Source organism: Leuresthes tenuis, unplaced genomic scaffold (assembly GCF_036924035.1).
Source record: "Leuresthes tenuis unplaced genomic scaffold, fLeuTen1.0.hap1 SCAF_5, whole genome shotgun sequence".
NCBI lineage: Eukaryota > Metazoa > Chordata > Actinopteri > Atheriniformes > Atherinopsidae > Leuresthes > Leuresthes tenuis.
The window spans coordinates 18,537,293-18,552,147 of NW_027325359.1; the positions used below are offsets into that span (position 1 = coordinate 18,537,293).

The window sequence follows — 14,855 nt, forward strand, 5'->3', positions numbered from 1 at the left end:
TTGCTCAGTCTGTTATTAAAGGAAGAAATCCCAATGAGGTCACCACTAACCACTATTTTGACCAATACCTGAAACACTAACTTCCACGAGGTGCTATAGATATAACAAACCTTAGATAGAGCTTAAAAATGGGAAATTATAAACCTGTTAAATCACTTTATATCTGACAGCTTTCTGTTTTCCATATATTGGCCCCCATTGCTTCATAACCCTTTCATCATAAGCCTTTTAATCATGTTAGCGTGAATTTTAATTGCAAATACGAGATTTTATCCTCCAACAATAAAAGAGATGACTTAAACAGAAAGGACAAAAGAGAGAAAAAATTTGATTTTATGCAAGAGGATAAAATGAACTATTTGGTTGTCAGAGACAAAAAAAATATTATTATAAACAGATCATTTAAAACACCAGCAATTAACTGTGAGCCACAAAAGATTTAGTCACTTAATACTTTCTAACAGAAACTGCCCCCCCAAAAAGTTATCACCAGTTAATCTGTCAACTTTAGAATATTCCAGAATGGTGTTACGTGTATATTCTACAAACTTTTCTTTCACTATTTGTCTCCAAACGGTTTATATATCTTCTAAACCAAATCAGTCCCTGAAGAAAACTAAAATAATCTCCAATGTACGTGTCTGTTAAAAGTTTGAACTAATTATGAAATTACATTTTTATTCATAAGTTTTTATTGGATTTTATAAATTCTTCCTTTTCTGGACATGGTTTCTGTATTAACTAAATATTTTCTGGCTCTCAGTTCATTCCTGATGTTTCACATTATCTGTGGGAATATATTATCATATATTATCATTTTTGCATAATAGTTGAATTTCCTTTATTTTCAGGCTGGAGAGTATTTTATTTCTAAATTATTTCAAAAGGCACAGCTGAGGACTTCGCCTCGGTCTCATAGTTTATCTTCCAGCCCTTAAAATTGAAATATGAATCTGCTAGAAGGAAACTTTTGATATTGTTTGCTGGATTTCTCTCGGCTGAGAGCTGCAGCAGCTTCTCTGCTGGAATGTTTGTCTTTGCGGAGGAGTTTTGATGAGAAAAGGCTGTGACAGAAAATGACCTCCACACCAGCCTCAGCTTCATCAGTTAAGATTTTCGAACCTCTGCGAGTCACTCTCATTTACAGTCCGAGAGCTGCATGCCTGCCTGGAAGAATAATGAGGAAAACTGTGCCACAGGTTGACTTCGAATATCAACATAACAATTCACTGCAGGAAGTGTAAAGCATCTTTGCTCTGCTCACCAGATCAATTCTAATTTTGTTCCTCAAGTCAATACTCCTCTCATATCTCCCTGTCTCTTCAGCCATATTATTTATTGGCCCTTTTTGTGCATCTAGTGTTAAATCAAATATCATCTTCTTCCTGAGATCGCTGCAATATAAGTTTCATACAGAGGCTTTTCCCCTGCTTTAAAGCATTTACACTGACTCCTTTTCTAGCTTATTTACACTGATGCACCTGTGGCATACCTGTCTCGTCCACCGTGGTGTTATTTCTCTCAACGTTCAAGGGAAACTGCAGCTATGAAGTAAATTTTTTAGAGAGAAACTCCAGGATAGGAAAAAATATACAATGAAAAAGATCATATAAATACAAATATGAAGATAAAGTGGTAGCAAGAAATCATATAGAACAACGTGTTGGCAATGATCATGACAGCATAAGAACAGGCCCTGAGCACAAGAGCAGTAGAAGCTGGGGTCTACCACACCAAATAGGACCCCAGACCCCAGGGTTTAAGATACATGCAAGTACAGCATACATGGAAGAACATAACACAGGAATAGTGTAGAGAAACATCTCGACTGAGTTTGGGTTGGTTGGAAGTCCCTAAGTCAAAGTCAGAAATATTCCCAAAGGAGATGGAGAATGACAAGGTCACGGTTCTGTGGTACTTTCAGATCCAGACAGATTAACTGGTGATAGTGGTTGATGATACTGTCCCTAATGACAGCAACGTCAAGAAGAAGGAAAACAACAACTAAAAAAGCTGAATTAAACCCCTAACCCTAACCATAAGCCTGGAGCCTCAAACTGGAACAGTGGCTCCAGCAGAACCCAGGAACAACATCAGAGATCTCTGTCCAGAAGAGCGGAGTCCTGGGAATGGCTAAGATACTGTACAGAACCCTCAAGCTTCCAGGCCTCCTTTAGAGGCCTCCTTCAGTGTTTTTTTTTTACATGCAGATTGTCCCAAACAAGCTTTTCTCATCACTGTCAAGTGTGACAATAGACACGGTGAAAATATGTTAACGAATACGTTAAGCATGTGAATTGATATGATATTTGTGGGCAAAGAGTTCTCCAAATCACTAAATTCTGATTTAAATGTTGGCTTTATAAAGAAAACAAACTGTCAATCCATGTGTGTTGTGTTACACTGGACTCACAGTGGTGTCTTGTTTGAGGAACTCGCTATCATGTATGTATTATATTTGTTCAGACAATTTAAATTTCATAATTGAAATGTATCAAACAAATGTTAATAAGAACTTTATGAAATTACACCATTTAATTCAAACGCCACACATGCTTATATATTAATTGAATTTTGCCTGTTTTTGAAATATTTTTTCATATGTTTTAATAATTGGAAAAATTCTAATTGATTCGACAGTGAACGATAAAGAATTGCTTTCCCTGTCAGCAGCAGAATTGTTCTCATTTACTGCAGCATTGCAAAGTTTCTGCTTATGTTTAATAACAATGTCACTTTCTACAGTTTGACCGATGTTAAAAACATGTTAGATAATAGCTAATTAGAAAGTTCTAACCAGTGGCCGTTCACCTCTTGTTGAGGCGGATGGACACCCTTCCTGAGTCTGGTTCTGCTAAAGGTTTCTTCCTGTTGAAAATGAGTCGTTTCTCTCCACAGTCGCCTCATGTACGCTCAGGACGGGAGATTGGACCAAAGAGACGATTCTGTGCAATCTGTTGGTTTCCTTAGCTAAGAAATTGTTTTTGAATTGGCTCTGCATGAATGAATTGGATTATTTTTTTATTTAATGAATTGGATTTGATTGGATTATGACTACAATGAATTGAGCTCCAATTGGCTTGAATTGGACTGTATTATTAAAGTGCCTTGAGATGACATTTGTTGTAATTTGGTGCTAAAAAAATAAAACTGAATCGAATTGTCGAAGAAATTATTTTCTTTGACCTATTTCCTGAGTGTTAAATTTGAGTTAAAGTTGCTCTTTCTCTCTTACTGTGACCTTCGCTGGGCAGTGGAGTCCTCACCAACAGATCTGGCACAAGAACTGATGGATTCCCAAAGCAATGTCTGTAAAGTTTGTTTAGTTTCATTCTTTCCTCCCTATCTCATAACTTTCAGATGCTTCGTTTCATGCTGCTTTCATCCACAATAATCAAATCGCTCTACCAGGTAAGTATGACACAGGGTCCTTGAAAAGTGAATACGCCTGGCAAACCTGCCACTGCTTATTAAGACTTTAGGTGCTGTGTACTGGATGTAGCTGCCTACTGGTACCTTCCAACATTGCAGAATGCCAAAAGCAGCATCGTCTTAAATGCAATAATCTCTGAACAATCACAAAACCTGTGGTCACTGTCATTTCAGGCATGATTTGCTTTAAATAATACACACCTGCTGAAACCGGGGAGAATCTGCTGCTGTGACACAATGTGTCTGTTTGAAACTATGCCGTGCTTTCCAGTTTTTGCCACAGAGTGGCAGAGGATCATCCTGGTAGTTCGAAAAATCTTTCAAATAAGAGGATATGAGTTAAACTAAGCCTAAAATGCAGCAACCTGCTTTGTTTGAATAAGAATAATGCAGATTTTTCTACCTCTACAAAGATATAATAGTTTGCTTAAATCATTTAGGTGTCAGGTGCAGTCAGTGACATTGAAAAGGCAGGATAAATTCCAAATCATCTAAAAAAAAAAAAAAAGCTAACACTAAATTCCTTAAAAGCTTTACCTTTGGCATTTTTCCACCCTAATCTCTGTGTAAGAAAGCCTCAGACTGACAGTGATGCTGTGTGCAGTTTAGCGACTGTTTTAACTGTGTGTGCCAAACAAGAGTGTGAATCCTTAGAAGAACACAACCCATGAAAGTGTTGTTCCTGATGAAATCTGAAAGAGTCTCAGACGATAAAACAAACAGTGCATTTAGGTGCATCTCAAAGTCTTGTAAAAACAAACATTTACAAATGTATTACCAGGAAGCAGGTTACTGAACTACATCCTGCAAGGACATCACAACTCTATAATGGTTTAACTTTTTTATCTGTGTATGTTAGTCTTTGGACCAAGAAAAAAATTGAAACTGAAAAAAAAGAAATTGTCAAACTCACAATTGACCATCCAGCAGAAGGATATCTACTATTATCTAAGGATAATTAGATCACACACAAAAAAAACCTATTATAGCATTAGTAAATAAGCTTAAAAAATGAAGAGGAACATCAGGTTCCTTTCGGAAGCAGTGTGGAAAAGGTTTCCTTTTGCTCTATACCATTGATATAAATGATCAACAAAGAAAAGGATGTTCTTGAATTTTAAAGACATCCAATAAAATTGTTTGCCTAGTTTTTGCAACTTTACCATAAGAAGTTTCACCATCAGCTTGAGGACAAACCATCATTGCTTATTCTTCATATTCATTTAAACTCATGCTTCCTGGGACAGTAAAGTCTGCTTGAAGTGTACTTTGGCTGCAGGACTGTTTGATTCTGAGAGTAAACCCTGCATCATTAACGACCAACAAAGTTGGCAAAAAGATATATAAAGTGTCTAATGCTCAAAAACCACTGAACCCAGGCTGATTTTAATGATGCTGATGTTCCTTTACATGGGCAAATGGAGTTTTGTTGTCTGTGCCTCCTGCACTGTAGCATCACTAGTTCACATTAGAGAGGAGCTCACATTTAAAACAAATGTTAGGTTTTCAAATGAGATGCATCAGCGTTCTTTGGATCTGACATGGTTTCATGACATTAACGTCACATGCCATGCGTTCAAGTTTGTTTAAATCACTACAACTAAGAAATTTGCTCACAAGGTAAAATATCTGTGGAAATGGTTTTAAGTCAGGGTATTTTTAGATTAAAGCATTTTTATAGACACCTATCACACAGGAGTCTATGATACAAATATTATCAAGAGAAATAGTGAAAAGTTATTCTCCCATTTATCACATTTTCTTTCAGACCTGGATGCCACAAGCAACTTTTTATATATGAAGTAATCTCTTCTGTCTATGACTTCACCAATTTGACAAATGAAGGATAACAATGAAAGGAATATCCATGGGATCCCACACAGAATTACAACAGAAAACAAAAGGATGATTACAGAACCCGAACCACAGTCAACACTTCTGTACAGCACAGTACAACTGCAGAGCTGAGATGAAAAAATAGAAAATAGAATTGGAGAGCCTGGTAGCAGGAAGGCAAGACTCTGTGATGAAATCCTCACTGGGATTTACAAAATGAGGTATAAGAGCGAGCTCTGAATGTCAAACACTTATCCAATCAACGAAGGGGTTCACTTTATGAAGAAGAAAAGCATATCCTCACTAATTAGCAAAATAATATCTGATCTGAATCAGCATCACAAGCACAGCAAAGAGAATGTGTTGGGAATTTAACTTGTGTGCTCTTCATAGTTCACCAAGTTGCTGATATAAATGGAGGATTGACACACTCCCATCTGATTGTCCTTCTGGCTCCGACACACACACAGTGATTACTGAACTGCACAGTGACTGATCTGGTTAATAGTCATAATTCACTTCACAGCTGATGTTTATCTTTCATTTATGACAAAGTAATTATTATGTATGAATTATTCTGCATGTGTTAATTCTTATCTTGCAGATAGGACCTAAGACTAAATTTGTTATCATAAGAATCTTAAATTCAGCAATATGCTGGACAACGTGCTTCTTTTAAAAGCATTGCCATGTTTTGACTCTATGTATTTGGTATTTCTAATATTTTCAATTTTTTTTATACCTATTTTACATACCCCTTACTTTATCCCTTAACGGTTAGCTTTTTGGAGCAGTCCACCTATATTCTGTGAAATAAGCAGCCTGTACTTTTGTATTGTCCACGTGTGCAAAATAATTTTAAACCGCTCGCAAATAACTGCTGTTCTCAGTGTGCTTTATCTGTTTTAGCTTCAAATACTCAATTCAAAATTCTCTAAATTCTCTAAATTCAGAACTGAAGATGTTTATCTGCAAGCAGCCTGTCCTGGATCAACTGATCATTTGAAAATATTTGATTGATATGAAAATTTGAATCTTGCAGATGTATAGTGCTCTTTCAGTGATGTGAGATATTGTGTGTGTGTTTGGAAAAATGTATATGACATGAAAAATGGGGAGGTTAGGTGAAATTGTTCCTCTTAACAATATTTGAATGTTTCATACCCAGTTTTCGTAGAAAAACAGATTTGTCTCTACAAAGTGGAGTCTAAAAGTCTGAGACCACTAAGGAGAATTACATTAAGTTTTTGTTTGTTTATTTGTTTTTTTTAATGACAATCATAGTAAATTTGTATAGGTTGTATATCAACAACTTGGCATAGCAATGTCTTTTATTTCATCAAGACATTTTTATTGGTTTATTGTTACTCACTCAGATATGTACTGTACAGGGGAATAGAAGGAATGAGTGAAGACCAATCGTCAGTGGTTTTCTGTTGGCTGTTTCATGGGAAAGTGGATTTTTCATGTGTTAAAAACATTCCTATGATTTCGTAGTTTAACATTTTATTTGTGTGGTGGGCTCAAGGTAGAGTCAATAAGAATTTGAGTTTGTAGTTGTAAATCAGGCTTTTGTCACCCAGCAAAATATATTTGCATCAGAAATTCAAGTTTATGCAAGTGTACAGATTTATGTTTTTAGCATTTATTTAAAAAAAGTTATGACGTTACAAAAAGGCAATAAGAATTAAATTTGTGAAGTACTTTTGTGAACAACTGTGGTACAGTGGGCCTGCTAGTATAGTAAATTAGGTAGCTAGCATGCTAGTGGTTTTTAGTTGTAACTCCATAAATTTTTTTTGTTTCTTGTTTTTTCTTTTTTTTCTTATCTTTTCTATTTTTTAATGCAAAGGGGTGTGGTGGCATGTGTAAACATGGTCTGAGAGGCTTGCTAGTAAGCTCTTTGATTCCTAATTGAGTTTGTACTTTTTTTTCTTTGATGGTTGTCATAGTAAATGTAAATTTGCTCTTGGGTCTTTGGGAATGACCATAATATTAGATTTGTGCTATTTGTGGGCACGGAAAACGGATGGATGAACAGATGGATGGATAGATGGATGGATGTATATATTTCCAATTAACGTTCTGTAATCCTTGCAGGTGTGTGTTAAGCTAAATGGCTCAATTCTATTAAATAAAAGTTACAATAGCTAACAAAATGACGTGATTACCCCAAATGACTATTGCATGTAACCCGAGAGTCATTTTTAAGTTATTTTAATTAGTTATTTTAGTTACATAAGTGCATCGTACTAAAACTAACACATACATGTTTAAAAAGAAATGAAAAACAACCTTTGTTTTAGTGTTATAAAAGATGGAGAGTTCCTCTGGTGCAACACCACACAGGAATACAGAAATGACATGAGGCCACTGAAAGGCTCATGTAATTTCTGAAAGGGTTGTACCGCCTGGCAACAGGTGGTACAATTTTAGCACCTACTTGGCTAAGTCTACGCTCACAGATTCAGATTTACATCGGAACACAATTGGCCATTTTTAACTAGTACCTACTCCACTCAACTTGATCCGACTCAGCTTTTAGGGTTTTCCATGAGGTCGTGCCGCCTGGCACCAGGTGGTACAGTTTTAGCACCTACTTGGGTAAGTCTACGTTCAAAGATTCAGAATAACATCGGAACACAATTGGCCCTTTTTAACTAGTACCTACTCCACTCAACTTGATCCGACTCAGCTTTTAGGGTTTTCCATGAGGTAGTACCGCCTGGCACCAGGTGGTACAGTTTTAGCACCTACTTGGCTAAGTCTACGTTCAAAGATTCAGAATGACATCGGAACACAATTGGCCCTTTTTAACTAGTACCTACTCCACTCAACTTGATCCGACTCAGCTTTTAGGGTTTTCCATGAGGTAGTACCGCCTGGCACCAGGTGGTAAAATTTTAGCACCTACTTGGCTAACTCTACGTTCAAAGATTCAGAATGACATCGGAACACAATTGGTCCTTTTTGACTAGTACCTACTCCACTCGACTTTATCCGACTAAGCTTTAAGGGTTTTCCATGAGGTAGTACCGCCTGGCACCAGGTGGTACAGTTTTAGCACCTACTTGGGTAAGTCTACGTTCAAAGATTCAGAATAACATCGGAACACAATTGGCCCTTTTTAACTAGTACCTACTCCACTCAACTTTATCCGACTAAGCTTTTAGGGTTTTCCATGAGGTAGTACCGCCTGGCACCAGGTGGTACAGTTTTAGCACCTACTTGGGTAAGTCTACGTTCAAAGATTCAGAATAACATCGGAACACAATTGGCCCTTTTTAACTAGTACCTACTCCACTCAACTTTATCCGACTAAGCTTTTAGGGTTTTCCATGAGGTAGTACCGCCTGGCACCACGTGGTACAATTTTAGCAACTACTTGATCGGGGTCAAGCTGAGTCGAGCCGAAAATTTGACGTCAAGAGACTGCAGGCCACTGATTGGACAGGGAGTGATGTCAGCGGATCAGTTATGAAAGCCACTCCTTCACAAGGACCCGGCAACAGCGACCATACGATTTTATTTATTTTGTGATCGTCCACGAGGTGAATTGCTAGACGCAAAGCCATACACCAAGCAGCAGGCATTCCTTCTCCTCGATGTCCTAAATCATTGTGTCATGTTTGTGTCACATACAAATGATGTCACGGGACTTTTGGACTATTGCTATAGAGACCCCACCCACATTGAGGTGGTAGAAAGAGGCCATGGATCGGTATTGAGATTTTCCTTGTTTTGTTTTAAAATGTAGGGTCATGCTTGTTCAAACGGGGAATACAGAAATGACATGGGCCCACATATCGTTCTTGCACAGGTTTTAGTGTTTTAGAATGATATTGTGCATTTCAGGAGGTTTGTGTCCATTCAAAGAGGTACCACTGTGGACGCTGTGATTGTAGGAACAGAGTTGAACATTGATGGATGAAACATCTTTTGGTTATTAAAACTGCTGCGCCCAACGTGGGGCTCGAACCCACGACCCTGAGATTAAGAGTCTCATGCTCTACCGACTGAGCTAGCCAGGCCATTCACACCTGAGTAAACATGCCTTTCGAAAAAAAAAATAAGGTAAAAAAGAAAGCTAAGTCTATCTTCACAGATTCAGAATGACATCGGAACACAATTGGCCCTTTTTAACTAGTACCTACTCCCCTCGACTTTATCCGACTAAGCTTTTAGGGTTTTCCATGAGGTCGTGCCGCCTGGCACCAGATGGTACAATTTTAGCACCTACTTGGCTAAGTCTACGTTCAAAGATTCACAATGACATCGGAACACAATTGGCCCTTTTTAACTAGTACCTACTCCACTCAACTTGATCCGACTCAGCTTTTAGGGTTTTCCATGAGGTAGTACCGCCTGGCACCAGGTGGTACAATTTTAGCACCTACTTGGCTAACTCTACGTTCAAAGATTCACAATGACATCGGAACACAATTGGTCCTTTTTGACTAGTACCTACTCCACTCGACTTTATCCGACTAAGCTTTAAGGGTTTTCCATGAGGTAGTACCGCCTGGCACCAGGTGGTACAGTTTTAGCACCTACTTGGGTAAGTCTACGTTCAAAGATTCAGAATAACATCGGAACACAATTGGCCCTTTTTAACTAGTACCTACTCCACTCAACTTTATCCGACTAAGCTTTTAGGGTTTTCCATGAGGTAGTACCGCCTGGCACCAGGTGGTACAGTTTTAGCACCTACTTGGCTAACTCTACGTTCAAAGATTCACAATGACATCGGAACACAATTGGTCCTTTTTAACTAGTACCTACTCCACTCGACTTGATCCGACTAAGCTTTTAGGGTTTTCCATGAGGTAGTACCGCCTGGCACCAGGTGGTACAGTTTTAGCACCTACTTGGGTAAGTCTACGTTCAAAGATTCAGAATAACATCGGAACACAATTGGCCCTTTTTAACTAGTACCTACTCCACTCAACTTTATCCGACTAAGCTTTTAGGGTTTTCCATGAGGTAGTACCGCCTGGCACCACGTGGTACAATTTTAGCAACTACTTGATCGGGGTCAAGCTGAGTCGAGCCGAAAATTTGACGTCAAGAGACTGCAGGCCACTGATTGGACAGGGAGTGATGTCAGCGGATCAGTTATGAAAGCCACTCCTTCACAAGGACCCGGCAACAGCGACCATACGATTTTATTTATTTTGTGATCGTCCACGAGGTGAATTGCTAGACGCAAAGCCATACACCAAGCAGCAGGCATTCCTTCTCCTCGATGTCCTAAATCATTGTGTCATGTTTGTGTCACATACAAATGATGTCACAGGACTTTTGGACTATTGCTATAGAGACCCCACCCACATTGAGGTGGTAGAAAGAGGCCATGGATCGGTATTGAGATTTTCCTTGTTTTGTTTTAAAATGTAGGGTCATGCTTGTTCAAACGGGGAATACAGAAATGACATGGGCCCACATATCGTTCTTGCACAGGTTTTAGTGTTTTAGAATGATATTGTGCATTTCAGGAGGTTTGTGTCCATTCAAAGAGGTACCACTGTGGACGCTGTGATTGTAGGAACAGAGTTGAACATTGATGGATGAAACATCTTTTGGTTATTAAAACTGCTACGCCCAACGTGGGGCTCGAACCCACGACCCTGAGATTAAGAGTCTCATGCTCTACCGACTGAGCTAGCCAGGCCATTCACACCTGAATAAACATGCCTTTCGAAAAAAAAAATAAGGTAAAAAAGAAAGCTAAGTCTATCTTCACAGATTCAGAATGACATCGGAACACAATTGGCCCTTTTTAACTAGTACCTACTCCCCTCGACTTTATCCGACTAAGCTTTTAGGGTTTTCCATGAGGTCGTGCCGCCTGGCACCAGATGGTACAATTTTAGCACCTACTTGGCTAAGTCTACGTTCAAAGATTCACAATGACATCGGAACACAATTGGCCCTTTTTAACTAGTACCTACTCCACTCAACTTGATCCGACTCAGCTTTTAGGGTTTTCCATGAGGTAGTACCGCCTGGCACCAGGTGGTACAGTTTTAGCACCTACTTGGCTAAGTCTACGTTCAAAGATTCAGAATGACATCGGAACACAATTGGCCCTTTTTAACTAGTACCTACTCCACTCAACTTGATCCGACTCAGCTTTTAGGGTTTTCCATGAGGTAGTACCGCCTGGCACCAGGTGGTAAAATTTTAGCACCTACTTGGCTAACTCTACGTTCAAAGATTCAGAATGACATCGGAACACAATTGGTCCTTTTTGACTAGTACCTACTCCACTCGACTTTATCCGACTAAGCTTTAAGGGTTTTCCATGAGGTAGTACCGCCTGGCACCAGGTGGTACAGTTTTAGCACCTACTTGGGTAAGTCTACGTTCAAAGATTCAGAATAACATCGGAACACAATTGGCCCTTTTTAACTAGTACCTACTCCACTCAACTTGATCCGACTCAGCTTTTAGGGTTTTCCATGAGGTAGTACCGCCTGGCACCAGGTGGTAAAATTTTAGCACCTACTTGGCTAACTCTACGTTCAAAGATTCAGAATGACATCGGAACACAATTGGTCCTTTTTGACTAGTACCTACTCCACTCGACTTGATCCGACTCAGCTTTTAGGGTTTTCCATGAGGTAGTACAGCCTGGCACCAGGTGGTACAATTTTAGCACCTACTTGGCTAACTCTACGTTCAAAGATTCACAATGACATCGGAACACAATTGGTCCTTTTTAACTAGTACCTACTCCACTCAACTTGATCCGACTCAGCTTTTAGGGTTTTCCATGAGGTAGTACCGCCTGGCACCAGGTGGTACAGTTTTAGCACCTACTTGGCTAAGTCTACGTTCAAAGATTCAGAATGACATCGGAACACAATTGGCCCTTTTTAACTAGTACCTACTCCACTCAACTTGATCCGACTCAGCTTTTAGGGTTTTCCACGAGGTAGTACCGCCTGGCACCAGGTGGTAAAATTTTAGCACCTACTTGGCTAACTCTACGTTCAAAGATTCAGAATGACATCGGAACACAATTGGTCCTTTTTGACTAGTACCTACTCCACTCGACTTTATCCGACTAAGCTTTAAGGGTTTTCCATGAGGTAGTACCGCCTGGCACCAGGTGGTACAGTTTTAGCACCTACTTGGGTAAGTCTACGTTCAAAGATTCAGAATAACATCGGAACACAATTGGCCCTTTTTAACTAGTACCTACTCCACTCAACTTTATCCGACTAAGCTTTTAGGGTTTTCCATGAGGTAGTACCGCCTGGCACCACGTGGTACAATTTTAGCAACTACTTGATCGGGGTCAAGCTGAGTCGAGCTGAAAATTTGACGTCAAGAGACTGCAGGCCACTGATTGGACAGGGAGTGATGTCAGCGGATCAGTTATGAAAGCCACTCCTTCACAAGGACCCGGCAACAGCGACCATACGATTTTATTTATTTTGTGATCGTCCACGAGGTGAATTGCTAGACGCAAAGCCATACACCAAGCAGCAGGCATTCCTTCTCCTCGATGTCCTAAATCATTGTGTCATGTTTGTGTCACATACAAATGATGTCACGGGACTTTTGGACTATTGCTATAGAGACCCCACCCACATTGAGGTGGTAGAAAGAGGCCATGGATCGGTATTGAGATTTTCCTTGTTTTGTTTTAAAATGTAGGGTCATGCTTGTTCAAACGGGGAATACAGAAATGACATGGGCCCACATATCGTTCTTGCACAGGTTTTAGTGTTTTAGAATGATATTGTGCATTTCAGGAGGTTTGTGTCCATTCAAAGAGGTACCACTGTGGACGCTGTGATGGTAGGAACAGAGTTGAACATTGATGGATGAAACATCTTTTGGTTATTAAAACTGCTACGCCCAACGTGGGGCTCGAACCCACAACCCTGAGATTAAGAGTCTCATGCTCTACCGACTGAGCTAGCCAGGCCATTCACACCTGAATAAACATGCCTTTCGAAAAGAAAAATAAGGTAAAAAAGAAAGCTAAGTCTATCTTCACAGATTCAGAATGACATCGGAACACAATTGGCCCTTTTTAACTAGTACCTACTCCCCTCGACTTTATCCGACTAAGCTTTTAGGGTTTTCCATGAGGTAGTACCGCCTGGCACCAGATGGTACAATTTTAGCACCTACTTGGCTAAGTCTACGTTCAAAGATTCACAATGACATCGGAACACAATTGGCCCTTTTTAACTAGTACCTACTCCACTCAACTTGATCCGACTCAGCTTTTAGGGTTTTCCATGAGGTAGTACCGCCTGGCACCAGGTGGTACAATTTTAGCACCTACTTGGCTAACTCTACGTTCAAAGATTCACAATGACATCGGAACACAATTGGTCCTTTTTAACTAGTACCTACTCCACTCAACTTGATCCGACTCAGCTTTTAGGGTTTTCCATGAGGTAGTACCGCCTGGCACCAGGTGGTACAGTTTTAGCACCTACTTGGCTAACTCTACGTTCAAAGATTCACAATGACATCGGAACACAATTGATCCTTTTTAACTAGTACCTACTCCACTCGACTTGATCCGACTAAGCTTTTAGGGTTTTCCATGAGGTAGTACCGCCTGGCACCAGTTGGTACAGTTTTAGCACCTACTTGGGTAAGTCTACGTTCAAAGATTCAGAATGACATCGGAACACAATTGGCCCTTTTTAACTAGTACCTACTCCACTCAACTTGATCCGACTCAGCTTTTAGGGTTTTCCATGAGGTAGTACCGCCTGGCACCACGTGGTACAATTTTAGCAACTACTTGATCGGGGTCAAGCTGAGTCGAGCCGAAAATTTCACGTCAAGAGACTGCAGGCCACTGATTGGACAGGGAGTGATGTCAGCGGATCAGTTATGAAAGCCACTCCTTCACAAGGACCCGGCAACAGCGACCATACGATTTTATTTATTTTGTGATCGTCCACGAGGTGAATTGCTAGACGCAAAGCCATACACCAAGCAGCAGGCATTCCTTCTCCTCGATGTCCTAAATCATTGTGTCATGTTTGTGTCACATACAAATGATGTCACGGGACTTTTGGACTATTGCTATAGAGACCCCACCCACATTGAGGTGGTAGAAAGAGGCCATGGATCGGTATTGAGATTTTCCTTGTTTTGTTTTAAAATGTAGGGTCATGCTTGTTCAAACGGGGAATACAGAAATGACATGGGCCCACATATCGTTCTTGCACAGGTTTTAGTGTTTTAGAATGATATTGTGCATTTCAGGAGGTTTGTGTCCATTCAAAGAGGTACCACTGTGGACGCTGTGATTGTAGGAACAGAGTTGAACATTGATGGATGAAACATCTTTTGGTTATTAAAACTGCTACGCCCAACGTGGGGCTCGAACCCACGACCCTGAGATTAAGAGTCTCATGCTCTACCGACTGAGCTAGCCAGGCCATTCACACCTGAATAAACATGCCTTTCGAAAAAAAAAATAAGGTAAAAAAGAAAGCTAAGTCTATCTTCACAGATTCAGAATGACATCGGAACACAATTGGCCCTTTTTAACTAGTACCTACTCCCCTCGACTTTATCCGACTAAGCTTTTAGGGTTTTCCATG

The 14,855-nt window shown here is 39.9% G+C and overlaps 1 protein-coding gene and 4 non-coding genes across 6 annotated transcripts in view; all 5 read right to left on the reverse strand.

Moving 5' to 3' along the window:
- LOC140307486 (alpha-1,3-mannosyl-glycoprotein 4-beta-N-acetylglucosaminyltransferase C-like) overlaps nt 1-14,855 on the reverse strand; it is a 208,815-nt gene that overhangs the window by 27,252 nt on the left and 166,708 nt on the right. The window lies entirely within an intron of this gene.
- Nucleotides 9,227-9,299, reverse strand: trnak-cuu (transfer RNA lysine (anticodon CUU)). Its single transcript has one exon. It is a non-coding gene; the product is annotated as a tRNA-Lys (tRNA).
- On the reverse strand, nt 10,867-10,939 carry trnak-cuu (transfer RNA lysine (anticodon CUU)). The gene has a single exon. It is a non-coding gene; the product is annotated as a tRNA-Lys (tRNA).
- trnak-cuu (transfer RNA lysine (anticodon CUU)) lies at nt 13,135-13,207 on the reverse strand. Its single transcript has one exon. It is a non-coding gene; the product is annotated as a tRNA-Lys (tRNA).
- Nucleotides 14,618-14,690, reverse strand: trnak-cuu (transfer RNA lysine (anticodon CUU)). The gene has a single exon. It is a non-coding gene; the product is annotated as a tRNA-Lys (tRNA).